The sequence below is a fragment of the Lygodium microphyllum genome, chromosome 6, assembly GCF_053477565.2.
Source record: "Lygodium microphyllum isolate KBCC chromosome 6, Lygodium_microphyllum_v1.1.10, whole genome shotgun sequence".
NCBI classification, from domain to species: domain Eukaryota; kingdom Viridiplantae; phylum Streptophyta; class Polypodiopsida; order Schizaeales; family Lygodiaceae; genus Lygodium; species Lygodium microphyllum.
The window spans coordinates 5,608,169-5,627,769 of NC_141140.1; positions in this window are offsets into that span (position 1 = coordinate 5,608,169).

Here is a 19,601-nt window from a genome sequence, read left to right on the forward strand (position 1 = left end):
CGGCAGCGGTGGTGGTAGCAACAATGATGCCTCTTCTGAGGAGATGTAGAGGAGCCCCATGCATGCATGCCTCCCCTTGGCTTGTAGTTTTCATTTTTGATATGTATTACTTTCAGCTAGTGTTTGCGACCATGACCATGCTTGAGGTCACAAGCACTAAAACTCGTCATGTAAAAATGTTTCATCTATATATATGAAATTTCGTATTCTACATATATTGTTTTGTTTTCAGTACAAAAATCTTCGAAATATACAAATGTATCAGCACAATACGCTCATCATGTGTTATTATCAATATATGGACTTTGGCTCTCCACATTCTTTTGCTTTTAGTAAAATAATCTTTCTCTGCTTTCCCTAAGCATACAATTTGATGTTGACGGGGGGAAAAAAACTAGAGAGCATGTGGCTTGCAAAGCCACATGCTCTCTCGTTTTTTTTTCATACCTCTGTTTTGCGCGTCTATTCGCACGTCTAAATTGCAGGAAAAATGGGCGTCTATTATTGTCAAAAATTTGCAAAATACACGCCTTTTTAGACACGCAGTTACACACATGTATAGACGTAGAATATGAATATATCCACTTTTTTATAAATATGATTATATATTTACGGAGCGCGTCTATATGCACGTGTAGTTTTTACTAAATTGGTCCTATATTATGATGCCTATCGTGAGCTATTTCCATGAAAGTTAGAACCCAAGTAGGATGGCCCTTATAGGATTGTATGCACATGAAATAATGTCTTCACATCTCTTTTACCAAATTTCCAAGGGGTAGAGTTTAAAACTAAAGTAAATTTCAAGAAATGGAGGCTGTATTATGTGTATGGATTTGTGTTGGACTTGGTGTATTTTTGTAGGTCCTTTACGATTTAGGTTATACTTACAGAGAGTACCAAGACTATTGGATGGGAAAAGTTATTCCCTATCTTGAGCATCCATATTTAGAACATCGTTACCATCAAGGCAAAGTGATCTCATGGAGTAAGGGCTATCACATTACGGCATGGAAATATGGATCTTTGACGTGGGACATTCGAGTTTATTGCCACCATTGTCACCAAATTCTTACTTGTGTCCCCATTTTAGTGAGGAAGGAGAGATTGTACATCTTACACCCTCTCTATCTTGATTATATACTTTGATTGTCATAAGTACAAATAGATTAATGTCATGGAACCTTACATCAATGAAGCCTTGGTTTATACATTATATTTTGATGGATCTTCTTAAGGACCTACTAAGCATGTGAGTGTTGGGATTTTCATAAAAGATCCCATCATTGAGTTGTTTTTAAAATGGGAGTATATTTGGGTATGATTTCTTTTACTAATAATATGGTGGAATACAAGGCTTTACTTATGGGGTTAAATTTAGCTAGATATAGTGGTATTTGTCAATTATTGGTGAAAGGAAACTTGCAATCAGTGATCAACCAATTGAATGGGACCTACAGTGTGAGAGATCCCTTTCTAACAATGTACCATTGTGCAGCCTTGCACATTCTTGAGGTCTTTGAGGCAATAACTTTCTAGTTGATTCCCAGCAAGTAGAATCACTTTCCAAACTCCTTGGCTAATTATGCCTTTTTGAAAGATGTCTTTCTTAATCATGGTCCTGAAGGGCTTTTACATTTTCCTTATAATATCAACCCACATATACTATAGGGATTTCATCCTAATGTGTCTTTTTTTGGTCACCAATGGTTACTTTGAGTTATGAGCGAGGTAGAGATTGATCATCTTCCTATTCTTTCATGGATGCATGGGATTGATCAATGTATTGGTCAGACTCCCCTTGCCATTTATGTAGGGGACTTAGCTCATAAATTGATGCATTTACTATAGGGCATAAGTAGCTCACCTCCTTGGTCTAGTTTTATACTTTAGTAGGGTTTATGTAGGGACCAAGGGTTTGCTTTCAATCGTAGGTTGTTGAATGGTATGCATTATGGTTGATACTATTAGGCCAAGAAGGCCAGGTGATTTGGATATAATGCTCTTTTTCATTAGGTCAAGATTGCTATGTATCTCTTTGGTGTGGGTGCATTTAACGATTTTTTATTTTTGTGTTGCACTAGACAGGTTTGAAGGAGCACCAAGAGGGAGCCAATTGCTGCAAGGACAATTTTTGTGGCTAGTCTAGGTGACATCTTTCATTTTCATATTATTTTTCTTGAAGTAGAATGTGTAATGTGTATTTTCCAGATTTTTCTTGCTTGTGTGGAGAACAAAAAATCAAGGCATGAAGTTCTTAGATTAGGTTAGGTATGTTTGTGGAGGTTTGAGTAGTTGCCTGCCTCTTGCAAAGATATTGTTAAGCATCCAAGGCCTATTTTAGAGGTTAGTCCTAGTGACCCTGTCCGTCTAGCCTACTATGAATTTGGTCCTAAAAACCCATGTTAGTGGTGAGGAAATTAAGAAAGCCTAAAAAATTAAAGATAAGAATGATACATATATCTAATATATATATATAATACGACGGTGTACTAAAAGGAGTTTCAGCCCCTGAAGTAGGAAAATCAAAAGAAATAAAAATTTCAAAGAGCTAATGTTCATCACGTTACGAAGGCTTGGTAGTTTTCTATGGATGAGTCAAGACGAGGCGATCCCATGTCTTCCTAGAGGTGGCATATTGCCAAAAAGAATATGAAGATAATTGGACCAAAAATAAATGTAAGTGGGAACAAAAATAAACATTGTGTTACCTCATAAGATCTTGATAAGTTCTTGGGTATCCAGACTAGACTTGAGATGGATGCCCTATTCTCTTTGGGTCACAATATTGTCATCTCCCTCCTTTTTACACATTCCAATACCAAATAGTAAAGAATTAAGAATGTGAGAAATGAAAAAATGAATATAAAAGAGACATGCTATAGGAGTACTTGCCTAGTAGAAGTTTCTAGTCTACATATCATAAGTGAAATAGATGGGTCAGGCCACCACTTAGGATTGCCTCTTTGATAGTTCTTTTAGCGAGATTATTGGAAGAGTTGGTTTGTAGCTACCTCTTGATCTCTTTATCAGATCATGCTTAGTTAGAATTCATTCCTTGAATTTTGTCAGCAGATAGGGTGAGATTTGTATTATGCTAGGTTATGTATTTCATTTGTAGCAACTTGATGCTCTTTATGGTTTATGTATGTGTACAAATCACTTCGTGGGTTTGATAGGAGGAGTTGCCCTATCCTATGGTCACCAATGAGAGTTGATTTTAAGGTGAAATTTAAAGCATAAAAGTGGCCTAGGTACCATAAAAGTGCCATTTTTGGAAAAAAATGTATCGATCATGGATCAAGGAGCTGGAGTTTTTTTAGGTGCATTTGGACGTAAAAAATCCAACACAAGTGTTCATTTGTGGATATTCACAGTCCACTTGACCTCCTATTAATTAATTTCCGCAAGATGTAGCATCTCAACAAGTAGTTACTTGATCAAAAAGCCGAAGAGCAACTGATAGAGGCCAATATAATAGTTTTTAATGCCAAGAAGTCCCTCTTCCAGTCTGATCATGAATTTGGGATTATTTGTCCCTTTTTCTTAGCCTGAAAGAACTTCTGAAAAATGCCACCGCAACAGGGCTGAGTTGGTTATTTGGGAAGTTAAAATTGAATGAGGCCTAAAAGATGCCTAAATTCAAAAAACCATATCATGATGAAGAGGGAGGCCCATTTTTAAATGCATTTTTTGAAGATTCACAAAGTGATAGAATCCTACCTTCTCCTCCTGGGGTTGACACTCTTGAGTTTTTCACTTCATATCACAAGAAACATCAAGTGAATTGATGCATTATATGAAAACTTCATATTTCACTCTTTCTCTCTTCTCTTTCTCACCATAATTATTGTTCATAGTATGAGCTAAGATGATGCGGGACAATGGGTGCAGGTTGGTGAGGAGATGCCAAGAACGGAACAAGGAAGCACAAAGGTGAGCATCAATGGTTGTGTGATGGCATCAAGGGCTCCATTTTTTCGAAATACAATGCATCATGTGTGTGGAATTTATTGTAAGTGTCAATGTATTGCATATTATATTGTATCTCTTGTGTTTATCATGGAATATGGTTGAAAATGCTGAAGTTATGTTTTCTAATATGTGAAATCATGAAAAAAGTACTTACGTTTAGTCGTTTATATTAAAAAATTAAAACCGCAAAACGCAAGATGCAAGATTTAATGCAAAAATTGGAGATCTGTTGGACTTTTGTGAATTCAGTGTTATTTAAATGGAATAATAATTGATATGCTAATGATTCACAATCCATACTAGTCATAAAAAATAGAAAATTAGGAAATTTTATTAATGTATGTTCAAACAAAGGAAAAAACCATGAAAGTTGGTCTTATTAAAGAGAAATTAGAAAAAAAATAGTTTCAATGTGCAAACAATTATAAAGAATTAACAGATTGCATGGATGTATAGTGAGGATAGATCATGAGGGTGTGCCTCAATCTACCTCCATTTATGTGTGAGAAGTATGTATGTATTGCTTATTTATATTAAAAAATAATGACAAAGTCCTTTTAAACCTCTGCACAAAAGTGAAACTAAAATGATAGGGAAAAAATGATTGAAAATAGATAATGTTTAAATGAGTTTTGATTTCACTGCATATTGTGGCATTTAGGCTTTTTTAAATTTAAGTTTGTAGAGGAATAGTAGCGCAGGTTAGCCTGATACTATCCTTTTGCAATGCAACATTATGTTAGAGAAATGAAATCATGAAACAACTATTTTTGCACGATATATGGTTGGCTTATACTTAAAATTGTTTAAGCACAATGAGTCATGCACTACAAGGAGAGAGAGGTATAGCGACGACGGGTAGCGATACAGGATATTTCGTCACAAATGCGACGCAAATAGCAACGCCCCACAGGGAAAAAAAATAGGGCTGAAACCCGAGCGCGTTTCATTTCGCGCATTTTCGTGAGACATTTCGAGAGGGAGAGCGAGAGAGAGAGCGAACGTTTTGCATAGAGGTTGAGAGAAGGAGAGGAAGAAGGCTTGCCACCGCCACTGCTACCGCCGCTACCGTTCGCGAAGGAGAGGAGGAGCCTTCATCACGAAGAGGAGCTGCCAAACCCTCACCATATCTTTTCGGTGAGTCCATTCTCTCCTTCTTTTGCTTGTTTAGGGTTTGATTCTCTCCTTCTTTTGCTTGTTTAGGAGAAGAAATGAGAGAGAAAGAGAGGGAGAGGGAGAGCGAGGGAGAGAAAGAGAAAGAGAGGGGGAGAGAAAGAGAAAGAGAAAGAGAAAGAGAGGGAGAGGGAGGGGGGAGGAAATGAGAGAGGGAGAGAAAGAGAAAGAGAGGGAGAGGAAGAGGGAGAGGGATGGGGAGGAAATGAGAGAGGGAGAGGGAGGGAGAGTGCATTCTCTCTCTCTTTTACTTTTGCTTATATGATTTGTGTATATAGATTGAGAGAGGGAGAGGAAATGAGAGAGAAAGAGAGGGAGAGGGAGAGGGAGAGGGAGAGGGAGGAAATGGGAGAGGGAGAGGGAGGGAGAGAGAGAGAGAGAAAGAGAGGGAGAGGGAGAGGGAGGGTGAGAGAGAGAAAGAGAGGGAGAGGGAGAGGGAGGAAATGGAAGAGGGAGGGGGATGAAATGAGAGAACGAGAGGGAGGGAGAGTGTATTTTCTCTCTTATTTATTTATTTTTTGTATAATTTGTATATAATGAGAGAGGGAGAAGAAATGAGGGAGAGGGAGAGGGAGAGGGAGGGGGAGGAAATGAGAGAGAGGGAGGAAGAGATAGAGGAAATGAGAGAAGGAGAGGAAGAGAGCAAAAGGAAATGAGAGAGAGGAGAGGAGAGAGAAAAAAAAGAGAAAATGAGAGAAGAGAGAAAAAGAGATAAGATGTTAAACATAATAGGAAAAGAGAGAAAGAGAGGGTGTGGGTGAGGGTGAGGGCGAGGGAGGGAGAGGAAATGAGAGAGGGAGAGGAAGAGAGAAAAGGAAATTAGAGAGGGAGAGGAGAGAGAAAAATAAATGAGAGAGAGAGGAGAGAGAAAAAGAGAGAAAGATCATTAAACCTAATGGAAAAATAGAGAAAGAGAGAGTCAGGGTGAGGGAGGGAGAGGAAATGAGAGAGGGAGAGAGAGAAACAAAGGGAAATGAGAGAGGGAGAGGAGAGAGTAAAAGAGAAAAAAATTATTAAATCTAATAGAGAAAGAGAAAAAGAGAGGGTTAGGGTGAGGGAGGGACAGGAAATGAGAGAGGGAGAGAAAGAGAGAAAGGTAAATGAGAGAGGGGGAGAAGAGAGAAAAAAAATGAGAGAGAGAGAGAGGAGAGAGAAAAGAGAGAAAAATCATTAAACCTAATAGGGAAAGAGAGAAAGAGAGGGTGAGGGCGAGGGAGGGAGAGAAAATGAGAGAGGGAGAGGAAGAGAGAAAAGGAAATGAGGGGGGAGAGGAGAGAGAAAAAAATTAAGAGAGAGAGGAGAGAGAAAAAGAGAGAAAGATCATTAAACCTAATGGGAAAAGAGAGAAAGAGAGGGCCAGGGTGAGGAAGGGAGAGGAAATGAGAGAGGGAGAGAAAGAAAGAAAGGGAAATGAGAGAGGGAGAGGAGAGAGAGAAAAAAGAATGAGAGAGAGGAGAGAGAAAAAGAGAGAAATATCATTAAACCTAATGGAAAAAGAGAGAATGAGAAGGTCAGGGTGAGGAAGGGAGAGGAAATGAGAGAGGGAGAGAAAGAAAGAAAGCGAAATGAGAGAGGGAGAGGAGAAAGAACAAAATGAGAGAGGGAGAGGAGAGAGAAAAAGAGAAAAAAATCATTAAATCTAATAGAGAAAGAGAGAAAGAGAGAGTCAGGGTGAGGGAGGGATAGGAAATGAGAGAGGGAGAGAAAGAGAGAAAGGAAAATGAAAGAGGGAGAGGAGAGAGAAAAAGGAATGAGAGAGAGAGGAGAGAGAAAAAGAGAAAAAAATCATTAAATCTAATAAGAAAAGAGAGAAAGAGAGGGTTAGGGTGAGGGAGGGAGAGGAAATGAGAGAGGGGGAGAAAGAGAGAAAGGGAAATGAGAGAGGGAGAGGAGAGAGAAAAAAATGAGAGAGGGAGAGGAGAGACGGAAAGAGAAAAAAATCATTAAATCTAATAGAGAAAGAGAGAAAGAGAGGGTCAGGGTGAGGGAGGGACAGGAAATGAGAGAGGGAGAGAAAGAGGAAAACAGAAATGAGAGAGGGAGAGGAGAGAGAAAAAGAAATGAGAGAGAGAGAGAGAGGAGAGAGAAAAAGAGAAAAATCATAAAACCTAATAGGGAAAGAGAGAAAGAGAGGGTTAGGGTGAGGGAGGGAGAGGAAATGAGAGAGGGGGAGAAAGAGAGAAAGGGAAATGAGAGAGAGAGAGGAGAGAGAAAAAATGAGATAGGGAGAGGAGAGAGAAGAAGAGAAAAAATCATTAAACCTAATAGAGAAAGATAGGGTGAGGGTGAGAGAGGGAGAGGAAATGAGGGAGGGAGAAAGAGAGAAAGGGAAATGAGAGTGAAAAGGAAATGAGCTAGAGAGGAGAGAGAAAAAGAAATATGAGAGAGAGAGAGAGAGGAGAGAGAAAAAGAGATAAAAATCATTAAACCTAGGGTGAGAAAGAGAGAAAGAGAGGATACCCTAGCACCTGCTACATAGTATCATAGTACTGGGTACTTGGCACTATAATACTAGAGTACTAGGTGCTAGATACTAAGATGCTATGATACTATGTGCTAGGAAAACTGAGTACTAGGTACTAAATACTAGTGTTCTATGATACTATATGCTAGGTTATAGAAAAAGAGAAAGATGGAAGGAGAGGATAACAATCTAAGAAAAGAAAAGAATGATAACAAAAACAAATTGTTTGTTGTAACGTAGACAAAATGGAAAATGAAGAAGGTCATGTTGTTCAAGATTGCGAGGCGTATCTTAATCAGCGTGTCCCATGTCCTTGCTCTCAATGCAAGCTAGCAAATAGAGGAAAACGCCGATTTTCTATAGAACACGTATGACGATTTGGCGAGTTTCAATCTGAGATCATTGATCAGGCGATTGCGGATTTTTAGCAAACGGTAATTTGAAGTTAATATCAATCATGCATTGTACTCGCAAGCTAATTGAATACCATATACAATAAGATTGGGTGTTGCTGGCAAATTTTCTATCCAGGGAGGTGATGTCTCATCCCAAGGAGGAGTGCACCCTTTGCGGCCAATTAGAAGAGTACATGGGCGTGCGATGGATGGAGTGCAGGAGCCAATCCACCACTTGCAAGGCTAGTCTATACCGTCAATGCCAGAGGAGACAGGCAACCTTCTAGACCTACCTATAATCCTGGAGCCTGAGATGGAGGCAATGATCGATGCATTGATTCCCATGGATGTCGAGACTTCTGATCCTCTTAGAGAGGAAGCATCCATACCATTATATAATGGGTGCCGAATATCTCGGCTGAAGACACTGCTTGTACTCTTAAGTGTGCAAGCAAAATACGGGTGGAGCGATACGATTGTGACCGAGTTGTTTAGGTACCTTGTACATACGCATCGTTGTTTTTTTTTCGGCACTATTATGACAAATATTTGTGCTTTTTCAAAGTGTTTATAATTTTTTTCAGGTTACTAAAATATCATATATTACCACCTGCAAATACCATGTCTGAGTCTCGTGATGATGCACGATATGTTTTACGAAAGCTTGGCATGAACTACAATAACATCCATGCATGTATCAACGATTGCATACTGTGGAGACATGTCCAAAGTGTGGTACTCACAGGTATTGACAGGACTTGCAAGGGCAAACCATCCCTCAAAAAGCTCTCAGACACTTTCCGCTTATCCCTCGCATAAACCACATGTTTCGTACATCCGGCATGGCGAGCTTGACAAAGTGGCATGCGCAGAATAGGTCCACGAATGGAGTTCAACGAATATCAGCGGATTCACGCGCATAGAGCCACATTGACTCTACCTTCCCAGGCTTTGCCCAAGAGCCAAGGAATCTTCAGCTTGGTCTTGCAATGGATGGCGTGAACCCATTCGGTATGCGCTCAACTTCTTACAGTGTGTGGCCTATAGTCCTTGTCAACTACTATATCCCTCCATGGCTTTCTACAAAGAAAGGACATCTCATCCTTAGCTTACTTGTCCCCGGCCGCTACAAAGTCAAAAATATGGACGTGTATCTTCGTCCATTAGTCGATGAGCTTAAGATTTTGCGGGAGGAGGGGGTCACTGTGCAAGAAATGAGTAGGCGCGATGGTCGGTGGGCAGCCAATATTCGAGCCATTCTCATGTGGACGATGCATGACTTTTCGGGATTCGGAGAGCGCTAAGGTAAGCAGGCCTTTGTTCTTGTTGGTAATATCTATATTTTATCTCATTGAAGCAAGTATTCACTGGGTTGTGGTGTTGGAACATGTTTGGTTACCTCAGGTTATCATGAATGTCCAGTGTGCGGGCCACAGCTAGACTCCCGAAGGTCACAAACCATGAAGAAGATGGTATATCAAGGACACGCTGCATTCTTACCAGAGGATCATGAACTCAAGGAAGGTTTCCTTGGACGACCTCCAACACCTATAAACGCCACGAGCTGGTACGAGCTAAAAATGGTCCATGCGGAATCACATCCAAATGGAATGCGGCAGTTCTTAGTTTTCTACGAGTTGCCATATTGGACCCACTTACAGGTCAACCACTTGTTGGATCCCATGCATATTTTCAAGAATGTGGGCAGCTTGCTATGGGACCACATCACAGGAAAGAGAGACACTATAGGGGCACGAATGGATTTGAAGGAGGTAGGTAAAATGGAGGCGCTTTGGGCCACAATCGAGTGCTGATGGTTGTGTGCAGCTTCCTCGCACTCCTTGGGTTTTGTCCACTAAAGAAGAGCGCATTGTGAAGCAAGTAATCAAGTCTATCCGCACTCCGACGGGTATGATGTGTTCTCTTAGGTCCGCATTTTCTAAAGACGACCAATTATCAGGGCTAAAATCCCATGACTGGCATAAGATATGTCAGGTTTGTATTACGAATGGATTGTAATTGGCGTGTGCATTTTGCTATTTGGAGTGTAGCCATTATTCATAATGCTTTCTCATTTGTGGCAGTTTGTACTACCGATCGCGATCGCAGGATGTCTTACTCCAGAAATATGCAGGGCCATTTACAGGTTGTCGACTTTGGTGCAATGGATCTCAAAGAAGGAGATTAAACGTCCTTTATTGAATCCGTGAGGCCGGGAGCAGTGGAGACGGTCCTTCTCTTTGAGAAATACCTTCCCACCAGCATGTTCACGATACAAGTCCACCTTCTTGTGCATCTTGCTTCATGAAAACCCTTAAAGGCTTTGTGCAACAACGAGCTTGGCCAGAAGGTAGCATGGCTGAAGGTTGGTTGGTGTCTAAGGTGCTAGTGCATATTTCATAATGGCTACCAACGGTGGATCCAGACAATGAAATGCTATGGTCGCTGAAGAACGATGATAGACTGATTGGAGATATGGTGGTTGGAAATGGGATAGAAAAAAGAATGGATGCCTCAATGGAGGAGAAGGTGAATCACTTTTGTATGTTGCACCATGCCTCTATGGAGACGTGGCTCGCCAAGTACCAAATCGCTAGGCAAGATCGAGAGGAAGCGCGAGCTGAATTCCGACGTAGTATGCATCATCAACCGATTCGATATCCCGAAGGCATGGAGGAGATGCCGTGGTTCATGTCAACGCGATGGCTACATGGAGCTTTGACCGCAGCGTCTCGCGAAGGGACAAAGGTCTCAAAGGAGGAGTGGGAATTCTCGAGGGGATGTAGTCCAAAGGTGACAAGGGGTTTAGAATCTGTCGTATCTAAATTTTATATGCGACATCTAATTTGAGTGTTTCAATGTACAGTACAAAATATATAGTGTAGCATGGTCACGCAGACGGCATTTTCGCGTGGAGCGTATTGACAAAATGCGCTCCACAATGGACTATGGTATCATGGCAAGGTTCGAGTGGTGCATAGATCGGATGCTGTACGCTCGCGTAGTGAATGCCAAAAGGTCCCCAAGAACAAAAGAACTCTACTTTTTGCACAAAATTCAATGTAAAAAGCATGAACGACATGAACAAGAGACCAATTGGGTGTAATCTCCCCCCATGCCTTGTGTGAGCGCTCCATAAAGCATGTATTTTATATATTAATCATCTTCAAGCTCAAATAATAGCCCAAATTACAAAATAGCAAGCTTTTAGCTTTTGAGTTTTCTTTAGCACAAAATAGAAATAAAGCTAACAGACGGTGCCCAAAGAGTCTGGCATGCCCAATACAATGTCCAAGTAGAAATAACATAATCGTGCGCCCATGTGCATACAAAATAATAAACAAATATCCAACGCCTCAATAAATAGGCGCGACAAAATATAGGCGCCATGCCTAAGGTATGCGCCCATCAAAATATAAATGATAAATCGAATACTCGCTATCCTCCAATGCTTTTCTCCGCCACTGCTGCTATCTCTACACATCAACTAAAGCATTCACAATCATTAGTAAAATAATACAATTAAACCGACAAAAGTGAATACCTAGCAGTCTTCAGCTACATAAATAAATAAATTGGTTAGAAATCAATCCTAACCTTAAATTATTACGAGTGCGCACTCAAAACTCATAAACGTTTATTAATTTAATATGCATTTTGCAGAATCACCCGCTATGGAAACACCCATGTACACACTAAATTAATGAAACGCCCGAAAAGGACAGGCGTCCCCATCAACTTCTCGCACAAAGAATCCACTTTGTTATGAGCCCCCGTCATCAAAGTTTACGGAATCCACCGTAAAACCTCACGGAATCCACCGTGGCAGGGAATCCACCGTGAAATATGCCTCTTGGCATCATACCCCCAGGGTGGGATAGCAATTGACCTCAATTGCTATTAGCTCAATGTGGAGCTAACAGAGTAGGGAAAGCATTTAAGTCTCTAGCGTGCATCCATTGGGCTTCTTCTACAGGATGGTTCTTAAATTTAACTAGATATCTAGAATATCTTCGGCCAGTTCTAGTGGTCATAAAATCAGTATCTATGATAGCTTCAGGTTCAAGCATTTCAGTCTCTTCCTCTAACAAAAGTGGGTTTTCATAAACAAGGTGTACAGGTAATTGGCCTCTAAATGGTCTTAGTAAACTAATGTGAAATGTATTGTGAATTTTCCAGTGAGGTGGTAACTCTAACTTGAATGCATTGTCATTAATTTTATGAATGATCCTAAATGGTCCATAGAATCTAGGGGCTAATTTCACAACTGGGTGTCTATCTACACTTTGTAGTCTACGTTTTTCTATTCTCAACCAAACATAGTCATCAACTTTGAAATTCATTGCTTGTCTTTTCTTATTGGCTTGTTTGGTATATGATTGCTGGGCTTTGGCAATCATGTCTTTAACCTCATCAAAAATAGTATTATGCATACTAGCAATATCATCAGCACTCTGAATTCTATTTGACAAAGATGCAATAGGTGTAGACAATCTATAACCATAAATGACTTCAAATGGTGCTTTCTTTGTAGATGTGTGTGGTGTATTGTTATATGAAAACTGTAATAAATGAAAATGTGTGTCACATGTCTGCGGTTTAGAAATAGTATAAGCACGTAAAAGATTTAGAATAGTGCTATTAGTAGCTTCTGTTTGTCCATTAGTTTCAGGATGAAATGCGGATGAGAAATCAATTTTTGTGCCTAGGTTAGCAAACAAAGTAATCCAAAAGTTATTACAAAATCTAGAATCACGATCAGAAATAATAACTTTTGGTAGTCCATGGTTAGTGAAAACAGTTTTCAAAAACAATTGTGCTGCCTGTGATGCTGTTAAAGTTTTCTTACATGGAATGAAATATGCTTGTTTACTAAACCTATCTACTACTGTCCAAATCATATCATGGTTAGATTTAGTATTAGGTAAACCAGTAATAAAATCCATAGAAATTTGTTCCCATGGTCTCGATGGAATAGACAAAGGCATAAGTAATCCATACTGTTTACCATGATGTCTCTTAACTCTTTAACAAATCAAACATTCAGAAACAAAATTAGATACATCAGAGTCCATATGCGGCCAATAAAAATCTTCAGTTAATGTACGTAAAGTAGATATGATACCTCTATGACCTTGATATGGAGGACAATGAATCTTATTCAAAACAAAAGGTCTGAATGGAACTGTAACACATAATCTCTTTTCATAAAACATGAATCCATCGTTATAAGATAGTGAATCAATAGGAGTCAAGTTATTTTGAACTAATTTATTCCAATCAGCATGAAAAGTAATGTCTTGATGATAAGTATGTTTCATAGCAATCAAAGAATCAAAAGATATAACAGAAATATTATGAATGGCAGGTCTTCTACTTAATGCATCGGCCACTACATTTTCTTTACCTAGTTGATATTGAATGATAGGATGAAAACTCTAAATAAAGGATGCCCATTTGATATGTCGGTCAGATATTTGAGGTTGGCTAAGTAAATGTCTGATAATTTGTTGGTCGGTCTTAATCATAAATTCTGAACCCACTAAGTAGTGTTTCCACTGTCTTAAGGCTTGTACAACAGCTAATAATTCTTTGTCATATGTGGAATATTTCAATTCAGAGGGTTTCAGCTTACAACTAGAATAGGCTATGGGATGATTGTCCTGCATAAGTACAGCTCCTATTCCTGATCCACTAGCATCAGTCACTACGAAAAAGAATGGTCTATTTAAATCAGGCACTGTAGTACAAGAGCATGGGTTAATACATGTTTCAATAAGTCAAAGGATTTCTGTTGATTATCGGACCAATGATAAACAATACCTTTATTCAGAAGTTTGGTTAATGGTAAAGCAAGTAATGAAAAATTACGCACAAACTTCCTGTAGAAACTAGCAAGACCTAGGAAAGATCGTAACTCATGCACATTTTTGGGTACAGGCCAATTCAATATTGCATCTATTTTCTTAGGGTCAACTTTAATTCCATCAGATGATACAATATGACTTAAATACTCAATTTCTGTTTTAAAGAATTCACTCTTTTTCGGATTTGCATACAATTGATTATCTTTTAATAACTGGAAAACCAATGACAAATGCTCATAATGTTCTTTCTCATTTTGACTAAACACCAAAATATCATCAAAGAATACAATTACACAATACTAATATTTCAAAAATATACGGTTCATCATTCTACTAAATGTAGCAGGTCATTAGTCAATCCGAAAGGCATCACTAAAAATTCATAATGACCAAACTATGTCCTAAATGCAGTCTTGAATATGTCAGACTTATCTAGTCTCACCTGATGATAACCAGATTTAAGGTATATTTTACTAAATATAGCAGAATTTTGCAGTTTATCCATAAGGTCATCGACTCTAGGAATTGGATACCTATTCTTTACAGTGATCTTATTTAAAGCATGATAGTCAATGCACATACGATAGGTATTATTCTTTTTCTTTACTAACAGAACAGGTGCACCAAATGGAGAACTACTAGGTCTAATCAATCCTCTATTTAGTAATTCCTCAACTTGACTCTGAATTTCTTTTTGCTCTATCTGGTTATGCCTATATGGTGCTTTGGAAGGTGGTTGGGTACCAGGAATCAAAACTATTTTATGGTCTTCTGGACATGAAGGAGGTAAACCAGGTGGTAGATCTTCGGCAAAGCAGTCTTTAAAATGTGCAAGAAATTCTTTATGCCTAGGGTGCATATGATTTTCTTTAACTTGCAGTTCATTCACCCAAATGAGATAAGATTTACTACTTTTGCGTAATGCACGTTTAGCTTGAGTATGCGAAAGCAGTGGAAAAGCATTAGATGCATGCATACCATACAATGTAAGATGTTTTCCTTGAAATTGAATATTAATTGAATGTGTGGAATAATCTATATCTGGATTATGCTGATGACGCCAAGGCATACCTAAAATAATATCACTAGACTGTAGTGGTACAACTAGAAAATTTCTTCTTTCAATGTATTCACCAATTTGAATTTCTAAGTCATGCACTTCCTGTGTACCATTATACCTAGTGCCTAAGAATGCTGCTTTGATGCGATAATGCGTAGGTACAGTCTGTAACTTCAATTCTTTTACTAGCTTTGCAGAAATAAAATCATGAGTACTACCATCATCATGCAAAATAATCTTTTTCTTTCCATGCACTAAACATTTCATTGTCAATAAAGAATGTGGAGTTGGCATACCTGGTAAAGTATCCGAAGGAGTAGTAGTGTCGTCTTCATCTTCCGTGAAATCAGGCATTTCTTCATGTTCTTCATCTTCCATTGCTCCAAGGTAGTTGATATGGGCAGGTGGTTTCTTCGAATGGCAATTTGCTGCTAGATGTCCAGGTTGGTGGCATTTATAACACACTATAGGCTTTGCTTTGGTTACATTGTTTGCAATGGCGGGAAGTCTAGGGACATTAGGATTTGGCTGTGGAATAGGCTTGGGGTTTTGATTGATATTGGATGGTAAAGCAGGTGGTTTTGCTCAATTCTTACGAAAAGATGATGAAGGAAAACGACCTTGATTAAATCTTCTAAAATTTGAATTGAATTGTTTAGATCCATAGTTACCATTAGCTTGGAATTGCTGTGGACGTCTGTCTCTACCTCGCAGCTTGTCTTCAGTGTCGTGAGCTAATGAAATTGTGTCTTCTAGAGTTGCAGGCTTGAACATATTAACTTTAGCGTAGTAATGCCCAAGGAGTCTAGACATATACTTGCGCTTGTGTGTCGCTTCAGGTACGTCTTCAAGCATGCATAACTGGAGTAATGCATTCCAAAAACGCTCACTGTACTGAGGAATAGGCTCATGATCCCGTTGCTGAAGAAGATCCCATTGCTTTATGGCTTTCTCATGAAATTGTGGAGGAAGGAAATTCTGCATAAACTTCTTCTCGAAATTCTCCCAAGTAGTGGGACAATCTATACTCTTGCGTACCACAGTCCACCAAAGAGATGCTCTATCCACTAAATGATTAGTGACACACTTGATTTTATCTTTTTCTGCATAGATTTCCTCATGAAAGTAGTCGTCAAACTAACTAATGAATGCAAGAACAGTTTTTCCCTCTCGAGTGCCATTGAAAGTATAGAATTTGAAATTTCTTTTACTTATCTTTGCTTCCTTGCAGATAGATTGAGCTTCGAGACTTGCATCAATGGTACCTCGAATAAGATCTTCAGATTGAGGTTCGTCTTTATCGGTAGTCGATCTTTGTAAATTAGCCAATTGAGCTTGTAATGCTTGCCTAGCTCGTTATTCTTCATCCAATTGCATCATAATTAAGTCCAGCTTTTGCTTCATCGTAGGTTCAGGTAGGTCGCCTTCAGCCATTAAATCATCCATATATGGTTCCGTTATCCTGTAAAACTTAAAAGACCTCTCACTCTCAAAATCAAGTTAGCGGGATGAGCGTAGCTCAAGATTGGGTATACAAGGCTTATATATTTTTGGGTGTGGCTTTCACAATCTTCGTCTTTGGCTATTGCGAGATTTGTAATTTTTGAGAAATCTACGTTTTATCCTTCTTCGTATGCTGAAAATGCTTCAGCAAACCTGCGTATGCGAAGAGTACCTTCCAATGAACAACTTTGCAGTTCAGAGTTTCTGCGCAGGAATAGCCCTTCTATGAGTTTTGAACAGAAGTCAGTTTTGACTCCAGGTGATTTGTTTGATTTGCAGAGTTGCAGACTTATGTGACTTGCAGAGTTCCAGGACTTGCAAAACTTGGTTGCTTTATGTGACTTGTAGAACTTGACTTGAAAGAGCTTTGAAGACTTGACTGGTTGAATGACTTTAGGTGACTTAGGGGATTAAGAAGCTTTATGCTTCCTAACCAGTCGTCGTTTTTAAGGACATGAATATGTCCTCGGCGCAAATTTCAGCACTCAGAACATCCTTACGTCCTCGTAATCAGTCATTTTTGAAGCTTAAGTAAAGCTTCTAATTAACTAAGCTTTGTAACTTAAAGATTGAAGCTTTTAAGCTTGGCAAGAAATATGGCTTATCTCTGTTCTTGACGACTTGAAGAAGAGGATGTAGGAGTGGTCCTCTGCCTCTGCAAGCTGGTCCTTCGCAGTCTGATGATGAAAACAGAGGTTCTTGATCGCTAGGAATCCACCCGTATCGACCGTTTGCACAACGAGATTGATCGTAGAGCCCAATTGTTCCACGAGCTCCGCCTTTGCACAAGATGGGTAGCGATTGGAAGCTCTTGATCTCAGCTTTGCTCTGATATGACTGGTGCACAGATCGGATGCTGTACGCTCGCGTAGTGAATGCCAAAAGGTTCCCAAGGACAAAAGAACTCTACTTTTTGCAAAAAATTCAATGTAAAAAGCATGAACGACATGAACAAGAGACCAATTGGGTGCAATCTCCCCCCATGCCTTGTGTGAGTGCTCCACAAAGCATGTATTTTATATATTAATCATCTTCAAGCTCAAATAATAGCCCAAATTACAAAATAGCAAGCTTTTAGCTTTTGAGTTTGCTTTAGCACAAAATAGAAATAAAGCTAACGGATGGCGCCCAAAGAGTCCGGCATGCCCAATACAATGTCCAAGTAGAAATAACATAATCGTGTACCCATGCGCATACAAAATAATAAACAAATATCCAACGCCTCAATAAATAGGCGCAACAAAATATAGACGCCATGCCTAAGGTATGCGTCCATCAAAATATAAATGATAAATCGAATACTCGCTATCCTCCAATGCTTTCCTCCGCCACTACTGCTATCTCTACACATCAACTGAAGCATTCACAATCGTTAGTAAAATAATACAATTAAACCAACAAAAGTGAATACCTAGCAGTCTTCAGCTACATAAATAAATCAACTGGTTAGAAATCAATCCTAACCTTAATTTATTACGAGTGCGCACTCAAAACTCATAAATGTTTATTAATTTAATATGCATTTTGAGGAATCACCCGCTATGGAATCACCCATGTACACACTAAATTAATGAAAAGCCCGAAAAGGACAGGTGTCCCCATCAACTTCTCGCACAAAGAATCCACTTTGTGTATGAGCCCTGGTCATCAAAGTTTACGGAATCCACCGTAAAACCTCACGGAATCCACTGTGGCACGGAATCCACCATGAAATATGCCTCCTAGCATCATCGAGTAAGAGAGTCGGCAATAAGGAATGGATCCAAACACAGTTGTGGATGAGATGGAGTATTTTGGGAACTTGCAAAGTATTGTTAGGGTGGATTACCATAGCTTCTCCATGATACTATTCGATGTGCAATGGTTCAAAGTGGTACTTGGAGGAGCTAGAGCAACAGTTCGACGAGGTCCATCTAGATTTCTCGAAATAGATTCCGAAAAAAAATGGACAGATTTGCGCGACACCTTTGTGTTACCGGCTCATTGTGAACAGGTGCATGGACTCATTTGTTTTCTAATTGTATTACAACATGGTTTATGTCACAATGGTTTGAACTCTCTTGTACGTATTTGTGAACATGTAATCTTCTATCCAATTCCCCGACAACCTCGACGGTGGTATGTTATACCTTCAACTCCCCGAAGTGTGAGAGTATATGATCAAAGCGATGTTCCGAGCATAGATGAAGATAATATGCAAATAGAGAGGTCGATATTGCAAGGGGTGGAGGCCATCAAAAGCTTGGAGCCAGCATTGGCTAACAATGATGGAAATACAGGAGTCCAAGAATTCTTTGAGAATGAGGTGGACTCATTCTTTTGTGGTGACATTTCTATCGACCTTCCAGTGTATGCAGAGTTGTGTCAAGAGATTAACATGGGACCATAGGATACTTCATACTTGGAGCATCCACTTACTCAATTCGTTGACCAATCGCTTATAAGGGTACATAAGATATGCATTTTAAGTGAGATTTTTTTTTAAATGATTTATATTACTGTGCTTTGTATGATTTAAATTGATTATTCTAACATTATTTTTTGTCTGTACATGTGACATTTTCAGGATGAATCGAGGGATGAGCGATGAGGAGTTACAGGACATCTTCACACGCATGTCTCCAGACCAGATTGCGAGATTCAGAGATATGGCACACCAGGAGCTGTCTCGGTCTTCGTCAGGGCGCTTTGCTAGATCTACTTCAGCGCGATTGGATGCTTCGACTTCGAGCAGACGAGCTCGACATTATAGACTTGGGCTAGAGGGAGGGAGTGCTTCGGGGTCAGTTGGATGCTGCAGAGATACTAAGGCAGTGAGCTCACGGTCGACACAGGATACAGGTGCGACTCCTCGCTCTCATGGTACTTCCAGGGAGCGTGGCTCAAGCTCAGGTGGATGCTGTGGAGGCACGGACGCGATGTCTCCGTCTCATCGTTCAGCTGGAGCTGCGTCACCTCAAGGATTTGTCACACCTGTGGGGACGTCTACTCCAGTTACTCTGCTCAGCCGTTAGTAGGTGGCACCCCTGTGGATGCCACTCCGAGAGATATTATCCCGGTCGGTACACCGGATGCACAGGGGTTTCCTGGATATGCCTAGGAGCGTGAACGCAGATAGGAGAGGACCTATCTTAGGCAGACTCCAGGGGGATATGGATGTCTAG